The sequence below is a fragment of the Cyprinodon tularosa genome, unplaced genomic scaffold, assembly GCF_016077235.1.
Source record: "Cyprinodon tularosa strain WSP-4 unplaced genomic scaffold, ASM1607723v1 ctg188, whole genome shotgun sequence".
Classification (NCBI taxonomy): Eukaryota; Metazoa; Chordata; class Actinopteri; order Cyprinodontiformes; family Cyprinodontidae; genus Cyprinodon; species Cyprinodon tularosa.
Genome location: NW_024038663.1, coordinates 702,779 through 715,448, shown reverse-complemented (window position 1 = coordinate 715,448; position 12,670 = coordinate 702,779). Strand labels below are relative to the sequence as shown.

General features: G+C 36.1%; 1 protein-coding gene across 2 annotated transcripts in view; it reads right to left on the bottom strand.

Annotated features, from left to right (window-relative positions):
• The window catches only part of cntn5 (contactin 5), a 225,097-nt gene extending 212,736 nt beyond the window's left edge, over positions 1-12,361 (bottom strand). For both annotated transcript variants that reach the window (XM_038282848.1, XM_038282849.1), the window contains exon 1: positions 11,995-12,361. The gene's annotated coding sequence lies outside the window, so the exon portion shown is untranslated. The remainder of the gene's footprint in view (positions 1-11,994) is intronic.
• Between the last annotated feature and the right edge of the window lie 309 nt (positions 12,362-12,670).

The window sequence follows — 12,670 nt, the reverse complement described above, 5'->3', positions numbered from 1 at the left end:
GTTTGTATCGCATCTTGGAGCACATATCTAATTAAATACCAGTACATTTAGGATAAATCATCACAGTCTGCTGTTGCAATTACTAAAATGTCTAAATTATTATAATGTAAACTGCTCAACATTTATTACTGGTAAATTAATTGAGGCTTCCAATTTGATGGCATTTGTCTAGGCTATAACAATTAATCCAGAGAAATCGGTCTGGTGAAATTCTAAATAGTTGGTCTTAATAAAATTGTCAGAACAGTGCAGCATAATTGGGCTAAATACTCAATATGGATTACGAATGAAAATCATTTGATTAATTGCCCTGCAGAGTGTTTATTTGGCTGCCTTGTCTTCCAGAAGGCAGGGTTTTCAAACCAAAGAAATCAGCAGTTTGGGAGCTGGCTCCGAGCTCGTCTGCCTGGCTATGTATTTTCTGGATGGGGCTGCCAGTAGAGCTGGTTGACAGTTGCCTTTTGTATCTGTGCTTCCTTCTGTGTGCCTGCTTCTGGCTCCTTGAACCCCAGACGACCTCTGCAGATGGCCGCTCACACTGAGCCTGGTTCTGCTGGAGGTTTCTTCCTGTTGAAAGGACGTTTTCTTCTCCACTGTTGCTGCAAGCATGCTTGGTGTGAGGGATTGCCTTCAAGTCAATGAGTCGATACAATCAGCTGGTGTTCACTAGAAAACTTTGAACTAATCAGACTGTATGATCTGGGTGAATTGTCTCTGTAAAGTGCCTTGAGATGACATGTGTTGTGAATTGCCGCTATATAAATAAAGTGAATTGAATTTATGGACAAACAGAAAGTAGTTCATCTTCAACTAGTATCAAAAAATGATTTATGGATTTAAACTTTTTTTCATTAATAGAATACTTGAAATGTTTGGAGTGGATTACAAAGAAATACTGTTAAAAAGAACAGTTTAGTGTCACTACACCTCCAAGACTTTCCAGGTATTTTATGTCTCTACCAGCTTAGAAGACTGATAGGTTAGGGCTGAGCCATTGATTATTTTAGCAATTGATTGATCTAGCCATATTTTTAGATTTAAAAAAGCATACATTACTTTACCACTCTTAGTAAATTAATCTAGAAACAAGTTTTTGAGAAAAGAAAATATACCACCACCACATTCAATGCCCATATCTGGATAGACAACAGTTTTTTTTTTTTTGTTTGTTTGACAGATTGTTTTTAGGCACTTGTGGCCATATGTATTTATTTTGCTTTGAAAGAACATAAACAGGAACTAGGACTGAGAAAGAGGAAAGAGATCTGGCAAAGATCATGTAAAGTACTAAGACCTCAATATATGCGTTGCAGTGGCGTTGGATGTGGGAGTTAGCCCTGAAATCGAAGAATTGACGGTTCAAGCCCTGACTCCGACTTTCAGTGTTGTTGTGTCCTTGGGCAAGACACTTCACCTGCATTGTCTACTGATGGTGGTCAGAGGGCCCGGTGGCGCCAGTGTACGGCAGCCCCGCTTCTGTCAGTGAGCCCCAGGGCAGCTGTGGCTACAATGTAGCTTGCCACCATCAGTGTGTGAGTGTGTGCTTGAATGGGTAAATAGTGAATGTAGGTAAAGCGCTTTGGTCAAGTCTCCTAACTTGAATAAAGGCGCTATATAAGTACATGCCATTTACCATTTACCATATGCTGTCATGCTCAACCACTGCACAACTTAATTTCCATTTTTGCCTAATTTCTGCTCATTGAGTTGTTATTTCAGAAAACAGTATATTTAGGAGTCTGTATAGTACAGTCAACAATTACTAGAATTAGATGATAATTATTATAATTATGGAATAAACTAGGGCTGCAACTAACAAATATTTTGCAAATCTAATTAACTTGTCAATTAAACTTTTAAACTGAGGAGCTTGATAGAGCATATTGAAAGGCAAAACAATTTTTTTTTATCTTAAATGCAAAATGCTTTTTTACTGTTGTAGCATAATTACTGCTCTAAGTGGGTTGCTATGTCAGCTTAAGGCACGTTTTAGTCTCTATACTTCAGGTAACGATTAATCAATTACTAAATTAGTTGACGATAATTTTAATAATCAATTAATCACAATTAATCCAATTTCAGCCATAGAATAAACCAAATTAATAATTTTATCCCTAGCAGAGACTGACAATTTTGAAAAATAACTTTGTCCTCACAACTCTTGCTGTAGATCCTAAATATGATATAGGGCCAGCAAATTCCTAAACAATTTGACATGATCCATATGTGCCAAGCTAAAAGCTAGTGGGCCGATTCCTGCCTGCTAAAAAAATGGATCACTAGAAAAATGGAATACTAGAGATCACAATAGAAATCACAATAGAGATCATTCTTACACCTATGTGTATAATAAAAGTGTGTAACTCTTCTGCAAACATCTTCTGGTCTGCAGGTGTAGAAAAGGAATTAAAAATTGTTTGCACTTCTATTCCAATTAAATATTCAGCCAATTTCCAATTGCCCCTTTCTCTTTTAGATTTCAAATAAAGTTACAAAATCTATTGCTTCAGCTTTGCGGTTGCTGTAATTGAAAGAGACAGCAATATCCCAGACATTTATTAATTTTCTTATTGTAACGATATGGCATCTGTTGCAGACTGCTGTCAACTGTAAAACTGACTTTGCTGGTTTTCTTCCATGATTGCATCTACTTCTTGATCATAGTTTTCTGTTATTTTTTAATTATAATAATAATTAAAAAAAGCTCATGAGCAAATATTTATGATACCCTATCGCTTACTGATATGTAGAATTAGAGATAGTGGATAAATGATGGACATTTGTAGTTTTAAAAATAAGCCAAACGAAAAGAAAAAAAACAAAACTAAAAACCTTTTCAAGCAATTCCATAAATGCTCTCCCTTTGAAGCTGGACTAATTAAATTACCTAGATGAATGTATATGTGCTCAGACTACTGAATACCCGGCTCTCCTGTGCAGCAGATGTTTTACATAGCTGATTAATTACAAACCTCCAGTTGCTGGGCAATATGAAAGTGCTTATCACCTGGTCAGATGAGAATTCAGCTCAATTTTACAACTGTATTGTTGAATTATTATTTGGTACTTTTCTTTAAAAAAAAAAAAAAAAGGTGGGCTCCATCAATTGTGACTTTCAAAGACTTTCATTTATTTATTTGAAAAAGTCTGTCAAACCTTGCCGTCTCCACTCCTAATTAATGCCCTATAAATATCAAGTCTATTGATCAAGTAGGCTGTTGGGAAATGAGACAATTCAGCAGCTTTTGCTCAATTACTCAGCCAGGGTTTAGCTTAGACGTTTATTAAGAGCTAATAATTTAAACAAAACCTTCAATAAAGGTTGAACGTTGATTTAAAATGACAAGCATACCAGCAAAAATGTCTTACTGCTCAGAATTCTTTCAATATTATAAGTAGTCATACATACCTCTTTTGTTTAGTTATTTCTGGACCATTATTGCAGCTATAATGCAACCCACAGCAAGCTGACAGCTGACATCATGAAACGGTTTAAACCTCCACACATTCGCATTCACCACGCAATATTAGCAGAGAGTGAGGGCTTCAAAGAACAGCTTTCTGGCTTTTATTTCCTGTGCAATAAATCATTGCTTCATTCTAAATATCTACAGGACAATTTCTCGGTATCGGGTCAATCGTTAACAAAAGCATGCATTGTACCACTAATTTCAGATTACACACTTAAGACGGTCAATTATCTATATCAGATATTTATCAATTAGCATTTAAATCACAACTTGGCAACAATCTTTAACCAATAAGACATTTTTTTCATCACTCCATGGCACGTATTGTAAGACTTAAATCTTATCCAACTGCATTCCCTATGTCGAATGCATCTAAGGTTTGTAACACGAGTGAATAAAAAGGGACTACATAAACAGAGTTAAGAACAGCAACCCACTTAGTTGTCTTTTATATATTTCTTCATACACAATTCATCTCTCAGGGATAAGTAGGTATAAGAGAGGAAGGTAGAAAATAAATAGGAGGATCTGGATGCATGGCTTGATATCCTTATAAAAAGGTGACCCTAAAATAAGCACTGTATGTCTTCCCCTTTAACAGCCTCAGTCTGCTTTGCTCATAATGGCACAAACTGTATTCCAGGGTTTATTTCTGTATTCCAGGTTTTTCTTTTTTTGAGGGACTCTCTGTTATATATGGAAAACAGAGGGTCCTTGATGATGGTGGACAGCTTCAACTGCAACATTAGTTGGGAATCAGAAAAAGCATAAACAAGATTAACTGGGTATTTTCTGTGACAATAATAATTATTTTTAAAGTAATTAGTTTCCAAGTTTATATTGTCAACTATAATTTATCCAAATTTTATAGTGAAAGAAGCATGAAAAATAGATTTTCTGACATCACCAAATAACCGAAGAAACAGAGGATTAAATGACAAGGAAAAGCAAATACTGGTTGCCAGGCAGCAGTTGAAGGAGGGAGTGGGGGTAGCAACCTTACATCATGCAAAGTCCATAAAAGTATAGTGCTCAATCAGTGGTCCATAGAGCTACGGCAGAGGAGCCGTTGTAAAGTTTAAATGCAACGGTTCAATGCAGGAGCCTGGCACTAGAGCTGACTGAGGAATTGCTTGACAACCATGGCCAGGGAAAGAGTGGACTCACTTCTAAACAGGGCTCACTGTGCAGGTATGTTGGCCAGCCTCAAGCAGGAAATAAAATAATATACAGATAGCCTAAGAAGCAGGATCTCACATAAATCTAAGAAAATACAAATGGTAGTAAAACCGCTTTAATAAGTGTATAAAAAAACAAAGTTGACTGATAAAGGAATTGAAACATAGAACATTACCCTCCCCCTGCCCCCATCTGTTGCTGCACCTTGGCATTTGTGTGTAATTTAGGCTGCTAAATATTTTTCTCAACACAAAAACACCCATTTAGTTCCAGTCAGGAGTACCGCCCTTCACACTTATTACAGCAACAACATTTTAATACTAGATTATATGCGACGCATGGAATCTCTGTTAAGCAGCTGGCCATAGCCAGCCTAATTAAAAAGCTAAGATCTGTTAATTATATTTGGACTACTATATAAAGTGCAGAATGGTTAATAACAAAAGGTTATTAAGCTTGATAGGCACTTGAAAACTACTAATGAATATTAAGGTTTGGTTTCAATAAATATGATCAAGTCAATCAAGCTTTGAATCATATAAGATGTATCAATATGGTTGGGAAATTATTGCTATTTAGTAGCCTTAATAATAACTATTTCTTTGTTTTTGCTTTAAACATGAGCATTTTTGAACTGACCTTTGCATAGCTTAGTCAATAGATGACTGAAATGTATTATAGTAACATAGGAGAGTACGTCTATTTTAATTTGTCAGAGTTTCACCAATTTCTAAAATTTTTTTTCCAGATTACTATAATAACTGCAAGCCACAATGTAACAACTAAGTCAATAAGTAAAGTAGCTTTTGAGGAATAAAAAAAATGAGAGACGTGGCCTTTTTAAGTACGTTCAGACATGGAAAATATAAAAAAATTGGATTTGACACAATAAAAAAAAAAAAAAAATCACATAATTTATTGTTACCAACATTGCTGATGCATGCACTCTTGTCTCTTTAAAACCTGATGCTAAACCTCCGTCACAAATATCACACTCAAGAATGTTTTACTACCCAGAGAGTTGTTATAAAGTGTTATGATGAATCTACATCCTGAATGTTTTGAATCCGAAGGTCAAATATGTCACTAAATTTTGCTCAACTTTTACTTTGTACTATCAGCATGATGCAGATATAGCCTATAGACCTTTTATTTGACTCCTAAAACTGCATAACCAAATTTTACACCTTCGGCTCACTAATCTGTCTCCAGCATGAGATTGTTCCTTTCTGGAGATAACAAATCAAAGAGTCTTCTACTTCATCATGGCTATGGTAGATAAGGCCTCTTCACTGTCACGTAAAATCAGGAGCTTCATTCTCAAAAAAAAAAAAAAAAAAGAAAGCAAAAAAAACACTCCTTCCTTAGGCAACTCTAGTCTCTCCGTAAAATATCTGCAAAAAGTTATAAAACTTGTTCACATACAAATACAGCTCATACATTTTTCAACAGGAGAGAGATTTTAATCACAGACTAAAATCAGAGTATTGCATGATTCGGCAGTGGGCTAAAGCCTCTTACTAAATAAAACTGTGAAAACTTGGGAAAACATGCAGTTGTATGCAGACCTCTAAAAGCAAACCAAACATACACTGACATTAGACCTTTAAAGTATTGTCTCTATATTTCTCCAACGTCAGTGCACAGGTAGAGACAGAAGCTTAAGTTGACTCAGATCAGACAGAGCTGTGTAGCTCTGATTGTATGTTTAGGGTCATTTTTTATACTGTATTGTAAATACAGTCCCGTCCCGTCTTCAGTAGACTATAACATGGGCTCCCTCTGTTTGTAGTTTCATTCATTTTTACATTAATAATGACCAGCCTTTTTCCTTGAGGGAAAAAATTCCCACAGCATAATTCTGCCACAACCATATTTTATAGAGAGGATAACATGTTTAAGGTGTTAGATTATCACCACATGAAGCGTTTTTTTATAACCTGAATCTAGTCACAATGTTATCACTGATCGGACTGCTATAATAAATATAACTTACAACCCACTAATGCCTTTACAGAACAGCTAGATTTATACTGAGATTAAAGTGTAACCAGAGAGACTTATGTTGCTATATGCATTTAGATTAGAGGAAACTGGTTGCACTAGATGTAGTAAAGGATAATTAAGACATAAGCATGCCACACTTTAAATTTCATTTGTAGAAATGTTGAAATACAAAATTGTACCAAGAAAACTCTGTATGGGATGCAAAAATCCAGATAAAATGCAGTGAAGTTTGTGGTTTTAATGCACTGCATTATTTTATTCAATTCATTTATTTAGTTTGTTGCAACACTTCCCAAACCTCTCGACTCAATTTCATGCATTCAGCTAACGCATTCACACATTGAAACCAGCCATTTAAACAGCAACCCGAGGGAGGCCTGCGGCGAGCTACAGATGACTTGTTCAAAGTTAACACAACGAGGACAGCACAAAGGCAAACAGTTAGAGGGGCTGCATAATTAGCCAACCCGAGGCGGTGGCACATGTTAGCTCACCACACCAAATTATTTCAGCAATTTAGAGCAGATTCTGAAAATGTGCAAACTGAGGAGCAAAAGCCCAGACGCTGATTCTGCCACTCCACTGGTGCTAATTGCATGTCTGCATTACAGATGTACACATTTGGCATGGTGTGTGGAGTAGCTGCCCAGCAATCTCACAGGGCTCACCTCAGAACCTTGACAAACATTGCTTAATGAAAACACCTTGCTGAACATGTTTTGTATAGGAAGGATGCAAAGCTGGTGTCCAATCAACTGTTTTTTGTAGTGTTTGTACATGCTTTTAGTGTTGCATAGCAGGGGGACATCAGTTTGGCCGTTTGACTCATTGGACATCAAGTTGAAGTCATTCATAACAGTGACAAGCAGAGAGAGAGCGGGGATCCGAAAGTCGGTCTTTCTTAGGCAGATGTTTCAAGGCAATTATATAAATTAAGCTGTCAGATGGGTCGTGAGGGACGTTTGTCTTCCAGGCTCTGCCAGACCAGTGGGCCTCCCTCCCTCACAAACAAAGTGCTTGATGGGAATGCAGCTGAGAAAAAGCTCTTGCCTCTGTCAAGATTCCCAAAGCAGCTTATAAGAAATTTCTTTAATCTAACAAATGCACGTCATCTCGCATTTTAGCAGGGAACTATTCCCAAGGCAAACATTCTTAGTCACTGTTGTGCTTTTGAGAGCAGAATTACACCCTTGCATCCTCTGGTCACATAAAGCATGTTATTTACATATTCCATGATGCCCAGCCATTTCCTTTTATTTATTTCCTTCAGTCTAGTCACCATAAAAGAATACCAACAGGGTGCTGCACAACTGCATGGTGTGATATTATTTTCCCTCCTTTCAACAATCTTGGGGGACCAGTTGAGTACAAACATGTCAGTGAGACATTTTTTGTCCATTTTCACTTTATTATAGCTCGTGGATATTTTTCAGCAACATAAAAATCCCTTGGGAACTATTACCTTTGTGAGCCTGTTTCTCTGAAGCCGCTCCCAGCTTTTTTTCTACATGTGTCCCAAAGGGTTTCCTCTATCAGAGATGTCATTTCCAATTAGCCATAGTCTAAATTGCTGTCTATGGGCTCATGTCAATAACATTTTCATTTAAAACGATGAGGCAGCTGCAAATTTAAGATTTATTTCATTTAAATTAAGGTGAGCAGATCATTTGCATTTCATCTCACACCCGTCCCCTGGTGGATTTACAAACATTTTAGAGCCTCCTCCCCAAGCAAATAACTGATTAACATCCAATAAGGACAGGGGTAAACGCAAATACATGCCAAGTGGAATTGGTGCAGCTGTGCGTCTCCTGCAGCAACTCCCCTGATGCGCAGGTGAGTTTTCTTTGCTTGCTGCATGTGGTGACTCAAATCTTATATCTCTGGGTCGGAGAAGTTATGCTCAGATTACCATAGGAAATGAAACTCAGCTATATATGTGAACGGTATGGAAAATAAACATTTCACATTACAAGTATGCAGTATACTGTAGTTATAAAGCCATGATATGATTTGATTCTTTGTAATATTAACAGACAACAATTAAAGCATCATTAAAGGATAGGGAAAGTGGATTCTTTTTTCAATGATTTATAAATATTTATAAAAATTTAGGCAAAGGCAGGTTACCAGGACCAAGAGTTTGAAAAAGTTATTTCAAAACCTCTAAACTTTTCCATCATATTGCTCGTATGAGCTTATTTTTAGGTAAGAGCAATTTACAGGGTGACTTGGTGGGGAAATTTTTTCTAGGTTGTATGTAGCTTAGAGTAGCAGAGGGATACTGTATCAATCCCCCACCTGCTTCTATCAATCAGCAGTCTAACAAAGTTTGATACATTTGGCTCATTTTTTGGAGCTGGGCTGTCCCTGTTTTTTGGCAACAGGTCCAAGCCATCAGAATTTATTTTGAAGAGAGGATCTATAAAAAGGTTCTAAGTAGTTATTTGCCTAATAAAGCAATAGAAATATTTAAGAAAGATGACCATCATGCCTATACAAATATTTTTCATTAAAAGTTCGCTTGAAGTTTTCATTTTTCTTAATATGTACACTCTAAAACAATACCCTTTCTATTTATGCAAAGTAGGTACGTACTTGGAGGATATTTTATTCATATATGAAAAAACAGCATTCATTTTATGAAGGTCTGGTTTCAGTAATATGAATTATTTCCAGGAATCAATTGGAAGAAATTGGAACATAAAACTGCAGAATCTGAGGTCTCTATTGAATAATAAAAAAAAATACTTAAATCCTAATGTATCTAAATAAAATTCAAATTTTTGAGGCATAGGGGTTTCTTCAAATTAACACTGATTTCAAATTATTACACGTCGACTCAACTTTTCAGTAATTTTAAGGTTTTATTTTATTGTTTTTCATGGTAAATGAGGGCTATATATAATTCAATGACAATAAAAAAAACAAAATACGTGCATAAGAACTTTTTCTATACATTTTCACTGAGTATAAATCTGGAATAGTTACTCCCAGAGGCTGAAACTAACAGCTAATCCAGGGGAGGCAGAGTTTAATAGTTTATGAGAACACCATATATGAAACCTCAAATTGTTATATTTTTTTGCTCTGGGCCAAAATGTCCTTAAAACCTGATGACTATTCAGATGGTTGACTGCAGACAGAGGGGGAGATGCTTTCATTGATCTTCCTGTATAAAACACATGCTAAGAAAGACACATATAAAGCATTTGCTATTATCCTTTTTTTTACTATTTTGCTTTAACATCGCCCTGTTTCTTCATTTTATAATATATATGTAAACATATCTGCAAAATTCCATAGTGAGAATGGTTTAGAGGTTCAAAAAACAGCATTTGCACAAACCACTAAGATGATGCTGATAGTGGAGTTGTGTCAAGAGCTGTTAGTTTTAGCCTCTGGACATAATGGATATGGACCTATAATAATCAAATATGCAAAGGTAAGATACTGCTTATAGCCATTCAATATCAACCTGAGTTTTAACGTCCTAACAAATTATGTCTACGCAAAAGAAACAACAACAAATATTCTCAGTCATATTATTATACATATAATAGGATTTTAGTTATCAGCAGCGGTAGCTTTGCAGTTTAATAGTGCATAAGCCATCAATGACAAAGTCACACACTAGGCATTTTATGTTAATAATTTAAAAAAGTAATTCATCCTACATGACATACATGTAGTACTCTTATATACTTTGGGCTTTATTTCTAATCGAGGCACGATTATTTTGAAATACGTCATAAATAATACGTAAAACAATATGAAAATATGAAACAACAGAGGTAGATCATTGAAAACAAAAGTAGTAAAGAGCCTTTGCTGGAATGGTAAACATATCTTAAAAAAAGATAAGCAGGACTATATATATATATATATATATATATATATATATATATATATATATAACAAAAATACAGCAGAGGGTTATCTTATCTTTGTGAATGAAACAGTTCCTTCACAATTATGCAGGCAATCATAGCCTGAAAACTGTTACACACTACCATGAAGATGTGTAGTTAAAGCAAAATGACACAAAACAAATGTTCTAGTCAAGAAATTTAATTTGATCACATTTTGACTCATATTTTCTCTAATGAAACAATTTTTTTTTTTGTTGCGTACTGAAATTTAAAAGACCATTTGTTTGTTTTTGTTATCTTCATCTATTCCCTGAATAAAAGCTTATTCTTTCAGGAAATCTTCAGAGAGCTTCGTGAAGTTAGTGGGTTTCTATGAGCAAAGCCACCGAAAGGTTAATCAATAAGATATTAATGCATGTAATATCCTTAGTTACTTTAATTTAGGGGCTTAAAATAGTCCAGTTCTCTGTCCTAATGCTTCTGAGTGGACCTACATTAGAAATGAAGAGTGCCAACAGCAGCACGGGGATTTGCTGACAGTACAACAATGTTAAAGGCTGTGTTTTCCTTCTACAAACTTCATTCTGACTGCCATCGCTTCAATAATTATTGCAAAGAGATATCAGGAAAAAGCTCTGAAAAATCCAGAGAATAATGTGGTAATTGATGGCTTAATAACATCCATAAAAAGCCAGATTAATAACCTCAAAAGGCAGACTGTGAGCCCCTAAGCTACTGAGCAGAACCCAGCAGTAATATCAGAAGATAGTATTATAAAGAGCCAAAATAAATAAATAAACTTGTACTATTTACATATCACTGAATAGATGGTTGCTGTGGCTCCACATGGTAAAAGCTGCTTGCTCAGCTAACCAAAAGATGCCAAAAGGACCTGGATTTGCCCTCATACCGCTGAATGGAGCAGAGCTTTCTTCTCTTTCCCAAAATATTTTTATCAATCCCTTTGAGCTGTTTTCAAAGCAGCTGGACCTGAACCACACTTCTGTTCACAGTACATTTCAAAGACCCCTGTTTTATCCCTGAGATGTTCAGGGGCTTATTATTGAATTCACCTTTGACTTGAGCTTCAAACTAAATATTATTTTTTTTTTTTTACTGTATGAACTCAATAGAAGCATGATGAATAGAAGAGATGTTTAATTTGGACACTTTGCAGTGTGTGCATCTTGTCACACTCAGCAGCTCCATCGCCCACATGCTTGTTTCTTCAATCACTCTCAGTGAATACAGGGAAGTTACTGAAACAGCATGCAGGCAAATACTGGCACATAATTCACTGCTGCCAAAATGAGATTTTAAGGCGTAAAAGAGGAAGAAAACTCCTCATATTTGATTATTTTTTTAGATTAATGTAAACAGAACTTGTCTGTTTTGTGCATTGTGAGTTGGTCAGAAATTGCACTCAAAAAACAACAAATAGAAGTAAAGTAAAGCTGTGTACTCACAAAAACGACAAAAAATCCTCCTTTGGTGGGCGTTTTCCTTTTTTTGTCCAAATATGACAGATGATCTCCCCGTAAAAAGCGGAATGCTTGCAGTAATACCGACATCCACTGAAGTCAGGGTCCTCCTCTATGAGGTTTGCCAGCGCAAGAGGCGCATCTCTTCCAGAAACAGAAGCAACCAAGCGGCTGGTTTCAATTTCTGAGCCTTTCTTTCCTCCTCTTCTGGGATCAGCCGGGCTTCATGGAGCGCGGTGTCGGACAGAGGTTTGTTTTGGTTTCCTCACAGTCTGCCTCCACCGCTGCAGCCAACTGAGGCTCTGTCTGCAGCGCAGCATCCCAGCTCACTGGTGCTGCCGACAGGAGAAAAAAGAGAAAAGGTGGCCCCTCAGTTAGTTGGAAGGAGTGGCATTTTTTCGGCACTGCTCCCATTCACATCTTCGAGGGGGAGGATGTTTTATTACGGGAAGAGGGTTATTCATGAAAACTAAACAGAAAAGTTCAACAACTTTAATATTAAGGTTGGAATAAAGGCGTTTGCTACATGAATTTACAAGCGAATATATCACCTCTAAGGGATGAATGCATTGTAGATACAAAAAAAAAAAAAAAGAGAAAAAATTGTATAGTTTAATTAGAAACCAAAATTATAATGCATCTTTTGGTCGATAAATACATT